Raw genomic sequence first — 8,456 nt, forward strand, 5'->3', positions numbered from 1 at the left:
AGATATGGATACGGTCTATTAGGGAATTTATCCCGTTATTATCATAAATTCGCGTCGGATCAGTGCACGGTCAAAGCATGGAAGCGGGTTCGAATTGGAAAGTCCGTTCACCATTGTGCTGGTGGTGTTTTGCAACCTGCCCCAACAGATGTAGTCAATTGTAGGAAGCAATTAAGCTTTCCTGAAGTCTACAGACAGTCAACTCATTTTAGTGACATAGATTGACGTATTAACTTGATCACTTTCAATGCTATTTGCTTGGGTGTAATCTTATTGGCCTTACATCCAATTTATCTAAGGTTATTTAATAATCTGTTTAACAAGTATACTTACTAAGATGTAGCCGAGTGTCCAAGAGACGGTTGAATATTTATCGTTTCAGTGGTTCAACATATATATTACTAACTGGTTCAACGTATATTATTTTACTAACTTATTGACACCTGGCTTTCGGATTGGGCTCGGGTTGTAGTATGACAAGGGTTTTGTATAGGTATTGAAGCAGTCGAGCAGTATAGCAGATTCTTTGGACAGGTACGGTTTTCTGGCTTTCTTCGCCGGACCATTACTTTCATTCCGTGGCAACCATGTTTTTTGCCTCTGCGCTCGTTGCGGATATCCAGCGGACCATTGGGTCGTTTTCATTCTTTAGCGATAAATCAACGTTTGCAATCAACTCTTACTTTTTTGGTTATTTTTGTAGCTATTTCGAATATGCTTCAACCTATCCATGTACCTCATTTCCCTGCTATTCATTTTCTCTGGTTGTGCTTTCGGAAACTAACTTTTGGAGTAAGGTGGTGGAAAAGATTTATCGGGCGTGCAAGATGAAGATTTCCTAGCAATCGAAACATTTTCTTGACGCGTTTTCAAACCAAACGTTCCATCGTCTGGTGCCAGGTATGTCGTGATACTGGGCTGATATGAGCAACGAAGGCCTGAGAAGTCGATGCAAACAAATTGACAAAATTTACTTCCCGGAATTGGTTTCGCTCGTTGTTGCTGCCCTGAGTAAAGTAAATAGAACCTCCTGAACGACACGGTGTTGCAGCCACCCTCGTATCACATTCTTCATCTGATTGAAAAAATGGCAAACCTTCTTCCTCGATACTAGCTTTCCGAGATATTGAAGGGCGGAGAAAACAAGCAAAAAAGAGAACGACTTTACGAAACGACCCGTTAAATGCGGTAGCAAAGCGGGAATGTTCTCCATGACAGGCGATATCGATGTTAACTGTCGGATAAATGAGTTCGACGATAAATCTTTCATCGGTAAATGAGCGACAGAGCGGAAAAGGGTGAGTATATTATTTTATTCTGCAGGTCACTTTTAAACCTTTTATAGATCAACATTATTCCAGTTGGACCTTCATACGGTACGTCATATGCCTTTGAGAGGATACGTAATATCGGATTTTGGACAGAGAAATATTTTTTCATTCCATAGATTGTTAAACACTTGGACAGTTGTAGCACATGAGAAGGAAGCCATAAGGAAAATAAATTCAATTGACTATTTTACGTCTGATTATATGACTGATCCTTTTTTACAATTCGAAACGGTATCGGAGTAATTATTGCGCAATTAGTTTTGCTTTTGAATAATTTTTTTGCAGTGTCGATATGTTGGCCTTCGTGAATATGCTTTTTGACACGCTCTAAATGCAGGATGGTGTTCTTGGTGCAATTTACGGTCATAGTTGAGACCGTTATTCCGAATTAATGTAACTCACTATCAATCATAATGGATCTTTTGCAATTCCTCATGCCGGGATGGCCCATACTCTGCATGAAAGCTGTATTCATTTATTTCCGTTTTTGCAAACATCCCCTACCACACTTCAAACCCTCTTGGGACACTGGCATCGCGGAATCCTGGAACAAATTACGGATGATACGAATGGATGAGTCGTGCGGTGAAATGGATCAGTGTGAGAAACAATTGCGGAAATGGAATAATGGAGTAGATTTCCTTCTAACCGCCACATCAGGTTTCAGAGGAAGGGTTAACATGGGTCGCAAGGTAAAAGCTCATTCGATTTTGATTCATTCCGTGTAGAAAATAATATTGAAGAAATTGTCGAGAAAACGTTGCTGACTTGTTTTCGCCATATCAGTAACTGTTCTGGGAAAACCTAGTGTGTATTATGAACAAGTGTCGAATACGATCGCAATAGTTAACTTTAATCCCACGTAGACTCTATTTTCACAAGGCTAGCACCAAATGCCTACTAGACTTCGGATAAGTCTATAGTGATAGCAATTCGGTGGCTCTGTGTGAATGAACACCTGCATGAATCGATTGGATGGTATACAATAAGTGATACAAAAGGTAACGAATGTCTCGTTAATACTTCGTTGACAGAACTAGTTACGGAAAAATAATAACTAGTGTTGTAAATAATGTTAAGAACTGGCGGAGATTTCCTTACTGACATTTGTTGCTCAATAATAATAATAAAAATAATAAATACGTAATAATAATAACGTACGTAAAACGTACGCTAATAAGAGAAGATGAAGAAGATGAGTCTTTGTATTGGAACAGCTATTCCGACTAATGGTACATCTTTCATCCTAAGCGTGGTGAAGAATTGAGAACCATTAAGATAATGTTGATGTAGTAGGAGGATATATTATGTTATAGTTTCAAGTAACTGATGGATGGATATTGAGATTAAAATAACAATAATAATATATTTACAAGATTTTTTGATAGAATTTCAAATTCGAGCTCGTTCACCATATGCAAAAATATTAGTGTTGACATTTATTTATTTTTTTTTTGCGTAAAATTATTAGCACTTAGTCTTTATCCATAACCCAGGCAGGTAATGGTGTTTTTCAAACCGTTGGAATGGGAGTAGCAAATGAAGAGTGGAAATTTAGTCCACTTATCGTTGTTACATATGAATTTTCTATTGCCCATCTTGCAGGGTACTGTTCGTGGCACACCGTTAACAACACTTGCTTCGCATGACGATGCCAACGATGACGCTGCCGCCGAGGATGAAGATGAAGCTGGTGTTGACAATGTTCACGCATATGAAAACATGGAAGAATGGAAGAAAATCGTAATGAGGTTAATTTAACGTGCTAAAGGGAAGTGTTGGTTCGCAAGTGTCTGCCGGCTTCACCACGGTCGCCGGTGAACGAACTGCTCGCGAAAGCTGAAAAGTTGCTGTGAGCTTCTTCTCGACACAGCTAGATTAGCCATCCCATATGAGCGCACTTCAATCACTAAGTGTATTTATGGGTGTACGGGCGTTTCGTTGGGAGCTCAAACGTCAGGAAGTAAGATGAAGCGGATGGCGTCTCTTCGGGCGCTTTATATTGCGCTTGCAATTGACGGTTCCCGTGGCGGAGGCGTTTGATTTATACCGTACGTCCGGAGGGTAGTCAGCTCCGTGATACTCGCTGTCCTATAGGGGTGGCCTCAGTCATTTGGTCCCATTGCAGCATCTGGCTGGTTCGCATCTTATGCCCTTTGATAAATAGCACCTAAGCGATGGGTTTCCGTTGTTGGCGTGCCATCCTTAGGCGCTCCCGCCGTAGGTTAACGGAATAGCGGTAATATATTTACATATTTGGCTCATAGAGCAACTTCGATGAGCGAGTTTGTATGTTTCATAACTTGGCCCATTACACATCGGTCGCAGCCTCCCGCTGTTCGCACTGGGAGAGACTGCGGATCCGTGGCACCTGCATGAAATGGGTGCTCGTGCTGCGTGTGCCGGCATAGCGTGGGGACGAACGTGGAGCTCGCGTAATATTTGCTTAGGTTGCTTACATGAAAAATGAAGGCATTTTAAATTTTGAATTCAGTTTTCTGACCTAAGCTTCCCACTCTCGCGCACAGCGTGTACATGCTTCAAGATCCTGAAAGCAACATGGCGCAATTTTTCACCAAATTTCGGTGTTTAACGATTGCCAGAGGATTTTATAGGCCGCCATTTATGATGCAGTACGCTTTTATCGAGACTGATTAGTCGGTGACCAACCATCGTACAGATGTGACATATATTAACAAGAAATTTAAAGTAACGAAAAGGAAAGAACAACAGCTTTCTGGCCTGTTTTTTCAAAGATGCGCACTGAAGGTAGGCATGCAAACATATAAGCAAAGGAGAAAAATTTTCATCGTAGTTCATAAATTTTTCGTCGATTTATGATCCCGCGTAACGCAGCGACAGTGCTCGCAAAGAGAATGCAGTCGCAACGCGCTCACACTCTCATCCTCTTTTGAAGCCAAGAGAATAGTAGAAATAGGGCTAGAAAAGTCGGTAGTATAAAATTAGATTTTGTTAAGTTTATGCCTCACGACTTGGTGGTGGCAAAAGATTGATTGTGCGAGCCAGCATGAGGATTTGCATTGAATCGATGGTGAGCCGTTCTGCTTTACAAATGTTAGCATTCTTTCTTGATTTGGAAGTACTTGGCTGCTGAGCTCGAATTTTTTTGGCACTTTTCCGATCCCAAAGACTTCCTCTCCCATACATTGATGACGATAGACGACTACACGGCGTTCCTGCATGAAAGCGTCCTTTGGTAAGCTTACATATACCAAGCTTGCACAGAGAGTATACTGAGAGTATCGTTGGGATCTGACAGGATATTCAGCAAATTGAGTTCTGCCCCATTACGCTTAGCCCTTCGCAGCGAGAATGCTTGAAAATTTGCAAAGCATTCCTGCAGTTCATTTTACTAACGGATACCTGCAGGGCGTATTGGCAAAGTACGAACATTCCGTATAATCGACGACTACTGCTTCTAATTTGATTATTATAATTCGCTTCCGGTGTGAAATGGTTCGCGATCAGCATCAGGGTAAAGTTGCATTTCTGATTTCGGATTGTGTCATTAAATTGCCGCCAGCGTTGAAGTAACAACGTTCCACTTAAGTACATCGCTCCACGAGCCTTGTGGATTTACAAGGCTGCATTTAATGTTAACGTAAAATTAAATTTAAGAAAATGTTATGAATGGGATGTTTGCGACTGTATGCGGCTGACATTAATAATGTTTTACGAACCAAGTCAAGTTGTCTGTAATTTGCTTTTCATTGCGTCTACAAAGATCGTACGAGATTGGAAGAAATGTCCATGCAGCCGGAAACGTAACAGAGAGTTTATTTATTCAAGGTTTACCATGTTGGAATTTTCTCGCGTGTCATTTTCTCAAGAAAAAATTATACCTTCGAAATTAAATTACTCACTATTTCATCTCAGCTGCCATAGAACTCAATGTGGAACTAAATGTAGGGATTAGAGAAAGTAATAGAGCGAAGGTAGTCAATTTCCAATTGAAGTCGTTTTTCTGTAGACCCTCGGTTAAAAGTATCAGTGGTAAGTAGAATATTTTACCGTTCGTACGTTCCGATCGGTTCTCTGTTCGATGCATAAACAATCAGACACCTTAAATGCTCTTGCTTATGGTTCTCATGCACAGCAATTTAATTGATAATCAGATGGCTAGTTGGCTCTAGATTTGTTTTCAAGTAATATGATAATGTTTTTGCTGTAGTCCGATATAAGAGAGAGAGAGAGAGAGAGAGAGAGAGAGAGTGAGTGAGAAAGAGTTGTAAACTCCTTCGAATGATTAAGATTCTGTTCCTAACTGTTTCTTCATAAAGTATCCCGTCTGTTTTTCAAGTTATTCATCGTCCAAGTAAACAGTGCAACTTAGTTCATAAAAGTTACCATCAGGAGTGCTGAACGTCAACAAAAGGTTCGCATGATTTGCTTGCGAAGAGAATAAATAATGGGTTTAATATACTAGGAAATTTAAATGGAAGTAATCAACGATTTTGTTTCTGAATCAGGCCTTCAGATTGCCTCCATTAGCATCAAGTGGATGTTTGGGACGTCCTCTGCAGTTGTACGGTGGTTTATGTGCTTGCTGGCCGAGTACAGCTGGGTTCAAGGCACCAGATGCCAGTTGTAGTAAATGGAGCAAACCGGTGGTAGAAAGATGTTCGGAATATATATTGATAAACTTTCTCTTTTCTTACTGGTCTTAATATCAGTCGGGGATTAGATCGAGGATAGGTCGTAGAGCAAGGTGGAAAGGAAAACACAATTAGAATAGAGAATGGAAAATGATCGAATAAATCGGCAACCGTTTGAGCCAACCAAAAATAAGCCATTATTTGACGATTGTAGTCGATTGGATTAGCTATTTCCGTTTCGCCTTTGGTGGGGATTTCAAAAGGTCAGTAACCACAACGTTCATTGCCTTTCGAATATAAAATGCCACTTTTACAATGACGTATGGCGAGAGTATTGAAGATAGGGATACAACTCCCTTAATATCACACAAATGAAGCGGGAAACTTTATTATTTCCGCGCTTGGCCTGAAAGTTGGTATTTGCGAGCTTTTAGTATAGTGCTTGAATACTGTTCATAGTTTCTTTTAAAGAGATGTGAATTTCATGGTTATCGAAAATCAATTCTACATCACACAAACGTGGCATAGTGTTAGCATTGGAAAACCATGAAATGGGACAGTAAGAAATGTAATATTCTAACTTGCTTTCACGTTCAGATATGCTATTCGATCGTACAAAAAGACAAGTCGAGAAGCGAGTTTTTAGTGTCCCCGAACGTAGGTCTAGGGCTTCAACAATCATCGGTACGTGTGCAGTTTTTTATTGCTTCCCATTGTTTTGCCCTTAAGCTTTGGCATACTCTAAGCCTTCTCTCTCTTACGTGATTCTCTTTGTATTGGCCGTTCGAAGAAGTCTTTCATTGCTGATTACCTTTGGCCAGGAACATTTGCGTAAATCAGTCACAAGTCGGTAAGTAAGTCAGGGACTAGGATAAATCGAATTTATTCCCTACGTAATCAATCCTGGGGTTTTTAGGTGGAGCCCTCCACCGATCATCATTCTGAACAGTGGCTTCGATTTTTTATTTTTCGATGCTTCAGACTTTTTTCGTATCAATTTTACTGCCTAGCTTTCCTTGAATTTGAGTAGAAGGATAAAGTTGCTGAAATCAAGACCAACTTAGAGACAGAAGAGGCGAGATTAGGAAAGGTAGAAAGCTTTCAAATGTGTCATTCAACAGTGTCCATCGATGAACTGATTGAGAGCGGAGGAATGGACGACCAGCTTACGCTTAATAACGTTCTTACTGCAAATAGAACAAGTTTACATTAGTTCGCTTGAGCGAGCAGACATACATCAACCTCTCGTTGGAGCTGTTCACTGAATTTGCTTTACGGGAGTAATAAATTCTGTATAAATTGGGTGAAGCTATACCTCAATATTTTTTGCCAGTGCCCGGAAATCCTGCGTGCTTGATGTTGACCAGGCATGCTGTTAGTACTGATATTTTTTCTTTCTGTTTTTTTTATCCATTTGTTGAGTTTGTTAAACGCAATTGTGCTCTTGGTGCCTGCTGACGCTCTGGGGTTCACTCGGTTATGAACCATTTCGCTACCTTTCAGGAGCAGTTTGTATGCAGTTCATACTTTCGCCAGTCGGTGATCCCGCTCGAGATTGGGTCATAAAAATGGAAGTGCAAAGCCCAACGAATGGCTACGTACATTCATGGCTTGGGTTAATCGTAAAATTGGTTGCTTAAGCTGGGTTGAAAACATAAAAAAAAATTAGCAAGCGACTCTCGTAGAAAAAGGTAGAAGAGCGGACATCAGGTGTTTGGTGTTTTGCGGCCGTATTTTTGTTTTGAGCTATTAGCACATTCGATTCAATGTATTGCCTGATAATATTTTGCGGCCATAATACAAACGAGACTTGCCTTAGGGCTACCCTATCGTAAATTTGAATATGTTTCATATTTTGAGTGATTTTATCTAACACCTGTGTTCTATAGTTCACTTTTCGTGGGAATTTTTCATCCGGGGCCATGCTCCAATATATGTAGATGCGGTCACGGTTTCCATGACATCGATCACATCCTCTGGTCTTGCGTGGAACTCGACGCCGCCAGACCCGAATTACTATCCACGGTCCGGGCATCAGGAAGATCACAGGGGATATCGATACGCGTCATCTTAGGACTTAGAGACTGGGATTATGCCAAAATAATATACAAATTTTCCAGAGTGACTGGAAACACTCTTTGAAAACGACTTCCCCTTTTCGTTCGACCGTCTATCAGCAACCTACTCTTCGCATACAGAGCAAAAGGAAACAATTGATTTCCGAATAGTATCATTCAAAAGAAAACAAATTGAGTTCTTTTTTCAGGAATACTATAAGAGGGAAATGAATGCGACTACTCCTGAAGTTAACACGGTTCAATCAGTTGCTCGAACTTTAGGAGCATTGTTAATAATTTAATATCACTTTCATCATTGCGGATTACCCAAACCATTTTCATTTACACATTAAACCACCAATCCTGACAACGCTATAACCAAGACAAGAAGGATAATATGACCTGCAGTTTAAGATGAGCTTCTGGTCGCAGCAGAAGGAGGATCAGAAAAG

This window comes from Anopheles nili, chromosome X (genome assembly GCF_943737925.1).
Source record: "Anopheles nili chromosome X, idAnoNiliSN_F5_01, whole genome shotgun sequence".
In the NCBI taxonomy this organism is placed as follows: domain Eukaryota; kingdom Metazoa; phylum Arthropoda; class Insecta; order Diptera; family Culicidae; genus Anopheles; species Anopheles nili.